Here is an 11,268-nt window from a genome sequence, read left to right as displayed (position 1 = left end):
GACAGAGTGCAGCATAATCGGCTTAAAGAAATTTTATTAAATAAAAACATAGACAGTAGGGACATTAGAATCATATGTAACCTCTATTGGAACCAAACAGCAAAAGTGAAAGTTGAAAATGAACTGACCGAGGATATCCAGATTTGCCGTGGGGTCCGCCAAGGGTGTATTTTATCACCCTTGTTATTCAATTTATACAGTGCGAAAAGAATGCGAAGTTTTAAATTCCATAAAAATCAGGAAATTGGAATACTTGGGGCACATCATGAGAGGTGAAAAATACGAACTACTAAGGAATATAATGCAGGGAAAAATCAAAGGCAGAAGAAGCGTAGGAAGACGTAAAATCTCGTGGCTACGCAATCTCCGTGAATGGTTTGGATGCAGTTTAATTGAACTATTTAGGAGCGGAACTTGAAGAAGAAGAAGAACTATAAATAAATAGATATTTTGAACTCTAAGTTTTTAAAAAAACCTTTTGTGTAGTTCTATTATTTAGTATTTCAAAACAATACCACATTGTATTTTTAACCCCGTCAATATGACAATATAAAAGTGATAAAAACTTCCTCCTAAAAAAACGTCTATAAAAATTTACCAAATAGCTTCTTTCCAAAAGTTCCTCAATATTTTCTTCTGGTAATAGCCTGGAGAAATCAAACAGTACATGTAGTTCTATTTACAAATATTTATTACTAAAAGAATACAATTTAAATACACATACATTGATTATTGTAACAAATTCCCGCAATGTAGTAGTCTGGGTTCTTGGCTACGCAATCGGTGCTACACGTGTGACAGTCACATTCAGCTGCAAAGTCGTTGGAAATATCTTGATCCTTAGCAACTACAAAATCGAAATTAAAAAGTTATTACAATTTAACAGGATATAACAGTACTACTTTACTACTTTTTATTTATTTAACTAATGTTACTCTTACCACTGTTACACAATAAAATTGCTAAATATTTTTAAATTCCAATAAAAGAAAAAATTGATATCTTCCTTTTTCTGTTCGTCCAGCTGCAATAGTTTTATAATATGAAAATATCAGAGTGAAAACAGGAGAATGTACATATAGCTTTGGCAAATTAATGTGAATATTACCAATTTTTGTACAATTTCAACTAAGCAACACTGCTGCTACAATTCTGACAGATTTTTCTTGACTTCTACTATAACCCATTGGGCACATATTGTCAATATTAACACAGACTAGGTGCTGCAATACAGCCGCGTTCCCTCAATGCCAGAAAACTTATGCAAAGCAGTCCCTGCATCTCTTTCTAATTTGTCAGGTTTATCAACCACTTGACCTTTTCATTGGTTATTTAGATCACGTGGTCGATAAACCTGGCAAATTAAAAAGAGATTTGGGGACCGCTTTGGGTCAGTTTTCTTTGTCACACTGTAAGAACGGGCTGGTATTGCAACGGTCAGTTTGTCTTGTATCATAATGTCGATGAAGTTGACCGTTTTGCCGGTTATTGTGGCTATTACATATATTTTTTGGTCTTTTATATTGAATATGAGAAAGGAATGAAGATACCGTCCCAATATGAATCGCTTCTTTAAACAAACAGCAAGCTCAACCCCAGAAAGACAAGCTTCGATCTTCAAGAATATTTAGAAATTGAAGTAAAAACTAATGAATCTGCGAGCTGAATTGTAAATTGTCTTTTGAAGGAGAAACATCTTTTAGATGTTTTTTTATTTTAGATTCAAAAATATGATCATTAGGTAGAAAAACACAGGATCAACGTCGTATTTTTAGATGAACAATATATGTGGGTGATGTAAACGAAAACTTCACCTCACTTGGGACAAAGCGTGGATCATCCATTAAAAAATTTTGTGGCTGTAAATAGAATTTAAAAAGTGTAAAATAAATGAACAAGTTCCATAAGGAGGCCTACTGTGATGGCTGTTGATGCTGTGATGGATTTAATACTGTTCTTGAAGAGGTAATAAGAAAGCGGAAATTAGTTCATATATATACTTATATAACGAAAACATGAGTGGGTAAGATTTGCTAATGAATTCTTGTAGAATCATCTATGAGCAAACGTGAATTCAAGTTTGTAATAAAAGGATTATTAGAAGAAAAAGCAAGACTTGAAGGAGTTTATATAAATGACGCAAAGTTGGGTAAGTTGTAATGACAAATACAAAGTTGGGTAAGATATACAGAGAACTGTAAGAAGAGATACACGAATAAATGAAATATATGGGGAACATCCAAAGAATATTAAAGACGGTAATACCTACATGAAGACTGCAAAACTGAAGGAAAAAGCAAAAAGTAATTAAACTAGAATACCAGGTTTAAGGTAGCCTATATACGAGAGTACGACGGTCATAAAGGAATTGAAGGAAGGCTCATCAATTCCATTAGTTGGACCGGAACCTTTCTGCGGCATTGCAAAGGCAGTAACAAGAACGACTACAAGAAATTGGGTAGCTCACAAATCTCTGAAATGGTGATTCACCGGGACAAAAACAGTCGAAACATTTCGTTGCAGTACATTCGCCCAAATTTATATTAGACCTAATAAGCATAGACAGGAAAACAGTCAAAGCCAAATTAAGTCTGAATAACAGAACACTGGAGCTAAATGCTGATGGGATTGGCAGATGATGACCTATGCAGATTGTGTCACATCAGAGTACATTGTATGTCAGTGTGACAGACTGGCAAATGTGCGGTTCTTTGCATTAGGCAAAGAAAATACGCAGGCAAAGAGCTACATGAAACGTTCAATAACGAAGTTGTTAATTCTTTTAATAAGGGTCAAGTTAAAAGACCATAATAGATATGAAAAGATCACAGTGGAATAGGCCAAAAGCCACTTCACGGAATTTAGTCATCAATCTTTATGTAAACATAATAATTCTGGCTTCATGAACAAAAATTTTCTTAGAAAAATTAAGAACCACAATTGAATCTACACATTGACTTTACTGGTAAATAGAGCTCAAGAAAGAGAATTTTTTTTTTAAATCAACAGGAATAGATAAAACTAACTTAACTAACTTAATAATCATAAAAAAATTTCAAAAATTGTAGACGTAAAAAATAACAGTCGTTAAAAAATATCAGACATATGTAATTAAACAGAAATAATAATTTATTTAAAATATATCGTGTGCCATAAATAATTACCTTCAATAACACTTGAGTTGACTTCTGTGGTAGCTAAAATAGCTACAAAAATAGTTGCCAGAAGAATAAGAGTAATTTTCGCCATTTTGATTAATTTTTTTCAATTATATCATTAAAAAATTCGTACCGTTTATATATATCATTCCAAATCACTTCAGCCTAATGTAAAGTACCTAATTATTATACATGATGATGAACTTAGGATAAAAATCAGGTGTACATTTTTGTTTCACTGTGTCATCTTAAAACATATGTCCCAAAAAAAAACGTGTTATGTTATTAAGCAAAATAAATGTTATCGCGGTACATGAAAAGTATGAGATAACGAAACGCGAAACTTGGACGAAAAGTAAATTTAATAAAGTTAAATCAACACAAATTAAGTGTACTATAAAAAATAACACACACAAGTGAGACTGACAAGTTATGAACTGAAAAATTTGCATGCATTGTCTAGAGCATTTCCTGAGGTGCGTGATTATTATAGACATAAAAAAGAGATCATAAAAAGCTTCTAAATCTAACCAAAAAAGGCCACTGTTAAAATATAATAAGCACATCTGATCATCCATCTAAAAGTGCTTGGAAAATTATATCTGATTTTTTTAAATAAAAAAAAAAAATTGAAGTAATGTTACGATAGATGATGACGCATCGTATGGCTCAGAACTGTAAACATATTTATTACTAATATCCTTTCTCATTCAAGTATTTTCCAGATCATATACCTGCCGGCAGAAATTTCTAGTCCCCTACGGTAAAAGACCTGTTTGGCTCCACGACGATCGGAGAAGTTCTCTAAGGTCAATGCCGCTTCGAGAATAACTGTATTTTATATATATGGGACATTTTATTAAAACAGTTAGTTAGTTTTTGAACATCGCGTCGAGTTTTTAAAATGTAACGCACGTAGATAAATTATATAATTCGTAGTGTAAAATGAATTAGTTATATTGTACAAATAAAGACTTTAAATAAATTTATAAGTGTTATGTGTAGAACCTTTAATAATAAATAAAAACAATAAATTAGATTAACCCTGCGGTGCACGGGTTGGGTCTGTCGGGCCCATTCAGTTTTTTTAATATCTCTATTCGGTCAGCGAGTCTAAGTACGGTCCTGGCGGTCTAGGTACCTTTCGACAGCATGGCCAGCTATAATCTTTCAGTTTCAGTTACCAATGCGTATTGAAGCGATATTGTCGATGTTATATCTGTTTTCGTTCTCTCAGACCCAACCCGTTCCTTAATGTAAGTATTTTTTTATGAAAGTACAAAACAAAATTTGGACTGCATTGTTTTTAGAGCTTAGCAAAACAATGTTTTCTTACGAGGGAGAGGTAAAACGTTTGCAATGTCTCTACGAGGAAGTTGCAACCGACGAGGAAAAAAATTATGAAGATTCAGATTCCCATGAGTCTATTGTTGGAAAATTAGAAAATGAAGATGGTAATCATAACTCAGAGTCTGAATTCGATTTATCAGACACCGAACTAAACTTACAAGAATTTATTCCACAAGGTGGGTCAAACCAACACCTTTATTACAATACCAAAGATGGAATGAAATCGAATAAGACAAGCGGTTCACGAAATGTTAGAACTAGACGAGAAAATATCATCACAAAATTTCCTGGAGTTATTCGTGAAGCGAAAAGTTGTACAACTGAAAAGGAATGCTGGAAACTCTTTTTTAATGACCAAACTTTAAAACATATTGTTGAATGTACTAATATATATATATATATATATATATATATATATATATATATATATATATATATATATATATACATATATATATATATATATATATATATATATATATATATATATATCAAGCGTGTGTCCGTGAGATATAAAGACAGTTCCGATGCGAGGCTAACAAATATATGTGAACTAAAAGCTCTGATTGTTCTGCTTTACTTAGCTGGAGTTTACCGTGGAGGTAGAACTTCGATTTTTGAATTTTGGGAAAAAAATGGTACGGGCATAGACATATTTCCGGCATCGATGGCTCTCCGCAGATTAAGATTTCTTATGAAGTGCTTACGCCTAGATGATATTCGTACAAGGGACGAACGGAAACAAGTAGACCAACTTGCAGCAGTTAGAGTTGTATTCGAGGATGTAGTTAAAAATTTTCAAAAATATTATACCATTGGTCAATATGTCACTATCGATGAGATGCTTTTAGGCTTTAGAGGTTGCTGTAGTTTTAGATCAAACAAAAGAGATTAGATGTAGAATAGAAATCGCTAGATCAGTCTTTAATAGAATGCGCAAACTCTTTTGCAGTCGTGATATCAATATAAAGTTACGAATACGAATGCTGCGGTGTTATGTCTTTTCTACCCTGTTGTATGGAGTAGAGGCTTGGACACTAAAACAGTTGACCACAAAAAACATCGAGGCTTTCGAGATGTGGTGCTATAGGCGCATTCTCAGAATATCATGGATGGACCGCGTCACTAACACGCAGGTACTCCAAACTTTAGACAAAAGATGCGAAATTCTAAATGAGACAAAAACTAGAAAGATGGAATACTTGGGGCATATTGTGAGAGGTAAAAAGTACGAACTTTTAAGAAATATCATGCAGGGCAAAATTAAGGGCAAAAGAAGTGTGGGAAGAAGAAAAATATCGTGGCTTCGTAATCTACGTGAATGGTTCGGGTGTAGTTCGATTGAACTTTTTAGGCGCGCCGCTAACAAAGTCGCAGTGGCCATGATGATTTCCAATCTCCGCGAGGAGTGGCACGAGAAGAAGAAGAAGTAGTTTTAGAATATACCTTTCAAACAAACCATACCAAACCAAACCACAAAGATATGACGATATTGTCCTATATACCAAAACCAAAAAAAACATGTTGTTCTTTTGTCAACCCTATACCATGATGACCAAATCGATCCGACAACGGGTGATGAAAGTAAACCTGAAGTATTAACATTCTATAACTCTACGAAAGGTGGTGTGGACACGGTTGATCAACTTCGAGGTTCCTATACTGTCTCAAGAAATACAAAACGTTGGCCCATGGTCATCTTTTATGGATTGCTTGATGTTGCTGCAATAAATGCATTTGTGATATACAGAACTAACAAACTGGATCTAAAAACAAGCAAAAGAAGAAAATTTCGTTTAAAAGAACTATTTCTTTAGTTAGTAATGGACAATATAAAAGAAAGGGCTCAATCTCCTCATTTAAAAATAAAAGGGGAGCGTTGTGCTTTTTGTAGAGATCGTAAAACTCGATACATGGGTCACTATTATAAAAAATTTATTTGCTTGGAACATACCGTACCTGTTTGTCGCATATGCTTTGATAAAATGACTGAATAAGTTATATACAAGGTGTTTTTTAAACATCAGCCATATTGTAGTACGTAATTTCTTTTATATTTTTAGTTTTAGTATTATAATAGAAGTTCATTTTCTTTTAATGTATGTAAGTTGTCTTAAGTAGTAGTTCTAATATGTGCAACGCAAACCTGTTCAGCCACAGCCGCAAAAATTCTTGGTTTAATTTTTGGGCTTCTCAGACCCAACCCGTTCTTACGTGTATCAAAGTATCACCCGTGTACCGAAGGGTTAATAAAAATACTACAGTAACATAACGCTATCAAACGGAGGTAACATAATTACAGATTCAATACAAATAGCCAATACTTTCACTAGTTTTTAAAAAATTGCCCCGTTAGAAGAAATTGTGACCATCCCAAAAAAAGCTGATAGTACATTATATTTGTAACAACACCGTTTTGTAGGACCAGCTTCTTTATCCGTACACTACATTAGAATTAAACGAATTATGATATCAAAACCTAAAAGACAAAAAATCTCAAGGCTTTGATGAAACCCCTGAGTTTTTACTAAAAAAGGATATTTCGTTTATAATATCGCCATTAACATATTAAGTTAATTTATCATTCTCAAATAGAAACTTTCCAGATTATATAAAAACTGGAAAGGTGCTACCAATTCATAAAAAAGGTGACCCTAAACAAGTGAATAATTACAGTCGAATAATAATTTCTTGGGTATTTTCAAAAATCTTTGAATACAGCTATTTACAAAGACTTAATCCATTTTTACAGATAAATAATGTGATTGTTGGTAACCAACATGGTTTACAGTCTAAAAAATCTACCCATACAGCAATTCATTCCTTTTATGATACTTTCACAAGTATAATAGATGCAGGAGAGAGTCCTGTTGGGATATTTTGTGATTCCGGCAAGGCCTTCGACTGTGTTAATCACGAAATTTTAATTTATAAATTAAAAAATATGGATATTTAAGGACGTGCATAAAGCTGGTTAAAATCTTATTTAACTGCACGTCGACAATATGTCAGTTTTACCGAGAAAGGCAAAAAATTAAATGCGAGTCGTAAATATAACTGTCTCGATATTAATATAGGTGTACCACAAATCTCAATTTTTAGGACCCATTCTATTTCTTATTTACGTCAACGATGTTGTCTCGGTTAACTCAGATGAATATTTTACAATATTTGGCCTGGCATACTGTGCAACAGCGGCACACAACTGCTCTTCCACCTAACCCCCCGAAAATAGGATAGATAGACTATATCTAAATAATGAAATTGTATTTACAATAAAACATAAAAATAATAAGTACATATTAAATTTATAAATTATAAACTATTTTTTTTTTTTAATTCTTAAATTTTTAAATTCAAAGGGGCCAAATTCATAGAATAGTTCATCAATTTTTTCGTGACAACATACCACCAACAATAAACACCATATTATCTGTTGTAAATGGCGAAGAAACTTTGCCCAACTTTTCACGGGCCACGCTACATCGCTTGCTGAGTAATATGGATTTTGTGTTTATAAAACGTGGAAGAAATTCAATTTTGATTGAAAAACCAGAAATCATCTCGTGGCGTCATCGTTATTTACGCGCAATTCGTAAATACCGTGCAGAAGGATACAACATAGTGTATTTGGATGAATCATGGGTAAATATCGGGCACAGTTTGAAAAAAGAATGGGTTGCTAAAACAATTACATCTCATCGCGATGCCTTTGTTCGTGGTCTGACAACAGGATTAAAAGCTCCAATGGCTCGTGGTGCACGGTACGTTTTATTGCGCGCAGGATCTACCAGTGAATTTGTTGATGGAGCAGAACTCACGTTTTTAGCAAAGAAAAATACTCAGGACTACTACCACGAAATAGATGGACCGACCTTCGAAGATTGGTACGAAAATAACTTAATGCTTAATTTGCCAGAAAAGACTATTGTGGTAATAAACAATGCCTCCTATCACAGCAGAAAGTCAGAACCCTACACAGACAAGTCACTTTGTGACAATATATAGATATAAAGATACCTTACGTGTCCCAATATGAAGGGGAAATATCTTTCAGGTCTCCTAGCATAATGGGACAAAGACTTTTTAATCAACAACCAATGCATAACTAAGTTTAAAGAAATTTTTGACTGCAGACATTTTCTATTAAATTGAAGAATTTCTCCAATTTTAAATGTTACTCATTTTGTTATTAGTTTGTTTAGTGTGTTTGTTTACTTGTTTGTTTTATTTAATTAACTGACCAATTCTACACAAACTATGTTTTTCTAAAAGGAAATAAAGTATTTATTTATTTAAACAAATCAAGTGTAACGTTGTAAACGTCACATCTTTATTAATTTATGTTTTATTAAATATTTTATTTTAATTTCTTTATTAATTTATTAATTCCTTAACCTTCAGTTTCTTTTTTACTATTTTTTCTTCAAAAAATAGTTGGCGCCCTCTCTCTTTCTGTCCGGTAGAATAAATATTCGCCTTCTCTCTTTCTGTCCGATAGACTAAGTATTCTGTTCTATGTTGACAGAAGAGTTAATTCCATCATAGGCAGACGTTCGATGCCTTTTGTGCTATACTTCATTGTAGTCACGCCCCACTAATTTCAGTCAATCAGCTTTCAAACGTAGTGGGATATATTTTTTTGTCTGTAGTTGAAATTTATAAATGAAAGAAATATGGAATAAGGTTCATTTTATGGTCTGCAGAAATCTCTTGGGGTGAGTACTTTCATTGTAACCTATATTTTATAATTCTACTGACAGTATTTTCAATATTCATAACCTCTTGCAAACCACGTTTTCAATTTTATGCATGTAGAAATCTTACAAAACAACTAATTTTAATAATAATTCTATTTAACTTTATCCTTGCCGTCTGCTATTTGTTTGATTGTGATTTTGTAAAATAATTGACAAGGAAGTTAACCCCCTCCGACGTCTTTCTAATACAGGCCGTGTTATATTCTAGTTTCTGGAATATTTTCTGGGATATTTTATGGAATATTTTATGGGATAATTTATTAAATTAAATGATGGATTAACCACATATCCAACCAACTAAGGCTGCAGCTGTCTTTAAGATCATCCAACCACCATCAGGAGCCATCAACAACTTAACCTGTTAATCACATGAAGCCATAAGTATCAGGTTAAATTTTGTTTATTGTAAAGCTTTAGGCAGGGTTTGTTTGTGCAAACTAAATATTATTTTGTTTTATACTGAATAAATATGATTAGTTAATTCATTGTTCTATTTGTTACCAATTGAATTTTCATTGTTTAATTCATAGTTTCAGACAAGACGAATTCACACTTGAGAGACTGAGCTAGGCGAAGCATAGACGATAAGCTCCCATAGTTGATTAAGGTATTATTTTATAATAGTATTACAATTCTCTTTGATAGTCTTATCGTTACACATTGGCGCCCAACGTTACTTGTCTTATTCGAAGATTTGTGCTCTGAATTTTTAGTTTGGTAGCAAATTAACAAGCATTAATAAATACTATTTTCATATGTTTCAATATATTCAGTTTTTGTAGTGTAAATCTTTTTATTTTTTGACTACTTTTTATATACAAATAATTTTCACATGTTAGGTTAAAAAGTATTACCATTTTCATATATTTAAGCATATTTTATTTATATTTAATACTCAGATATTTTTACATATTTTTTTTATGATGGTACTTTTATATTGATTTAAAGGGTCCGTTTTTTTTAACTTAATCAGTTTTTGTAGATAGCGTACTTTAAATACTTTCTGAATTTTTTTTTAATTGTTTCTTCAAGATGCTACCTAAACATCTGAATACGGATGAATTATCATACGAAATTTTTATTAAAGATGTCTCTGTCCCAAGTACAGTAGAGGAAAAACGAAAGATTCTTAATCGATTTCTTTCTTGGGAAGCCAGTAACCGTAGTTTTTCAGATATTTTGGTCAATTTATCTTTCGATGTTGATTACCAGCAAGCTTTAGCTTCCTATTCTGATCTGTTTGGTCTTATATCTGATTATTCAAGTACAAAATATGATATTAAATTCAAAGCTTTTAGTTCTCGTTTAACTCATTTGTCTGGTAGAATCTCTTTAAAATCTCCTAGCCATGGATGTTGGGCCAATGTTATTGACGAGGGCAAAGATACATTCCATGTTGCGTAATAAATGCTGATAAACCGAGAATAATAATGAAAAGAAGATAAGAAAAAAAATTGGAATAGGAGATACCAGAATAACATTGGTATTAATTTATATTTAAATGGGAATAAGCCACAATTAAAGGTTAAAATACGTTTATTGACGTTTCAATTTCCACTTCGGAAATCGTTCTTTGAAATTTGAGAACGATTTCCGAAGTGGAAATTGAAACGTCAATAAACATATTTTAACCTTTAATTGTGGCTTATTCCCATTTAAATATAAATTAATTTAAAATGTCACAAGAAAATAGCTTCAGAACAATATTAAGAAACATTGGTATTACATAAGAGAAAAAGCTAACATATGATATTTTTCATGCAGCTAATATCGAATGACCAAAACATTTAGTTTACAATAAAATATCGATAAATTTCGTAAATGAAAAATAAATAATTTTACATAAACTTCTAAAAAATAATTTTAAATATTCAATGATTCAACAAAAATAAGATATCATAGCAAAAATATTCAAGTACGTTATTTATATTTTACGTGATATTAGATAAATGTCAAGTGCTTCTAAAAAAGTATATATAAATTTTTTTCCCATATTTTTT

General features: G+C 32.1%; 1 long non-coding RNA gene across 1 annotated transcript; it reads right to left on the bottom strand.

The window, feature by feature from the left end:
• Positions 1 to 670: 670 nt before the first annotated feature.
• Positions 671 to 3,278, bottom strand: LOC140433534 (uncharacterized). The gene is made up of 2 exons (XR_011950006.1): positions 3,165 to 3,278; positions 671 to 847 (listed from the first exon to the last, which is right to left on the bottom strand). It is a non-coding gene; the product is annotated as an uncharacterized lncRNA (long non-coding RNA).
• Between the last annotated feature and the right edge of the window lie 7,990 nt (positions 3,279 to 11,268).

Source organism: Diabrotica undecimpunctata, chromosome 2 (genome assembly GCF_040954645.1).
Source record: "Diabrotica undecimpunctata isolate CICGRU chromosome 2, icDiaUnde3, whole genome shotgun sequence".
Taxonomy (NCBI): Eukaryota; Metazoa; Arthropoda; class Insecta; order Coleoptera; family Chrysomelidae; genus Diabrotica; species Diabrotica undecimpunctata.
This window is presented reverse-complemented; position numbering and strand designations above follow the sequence as displayed.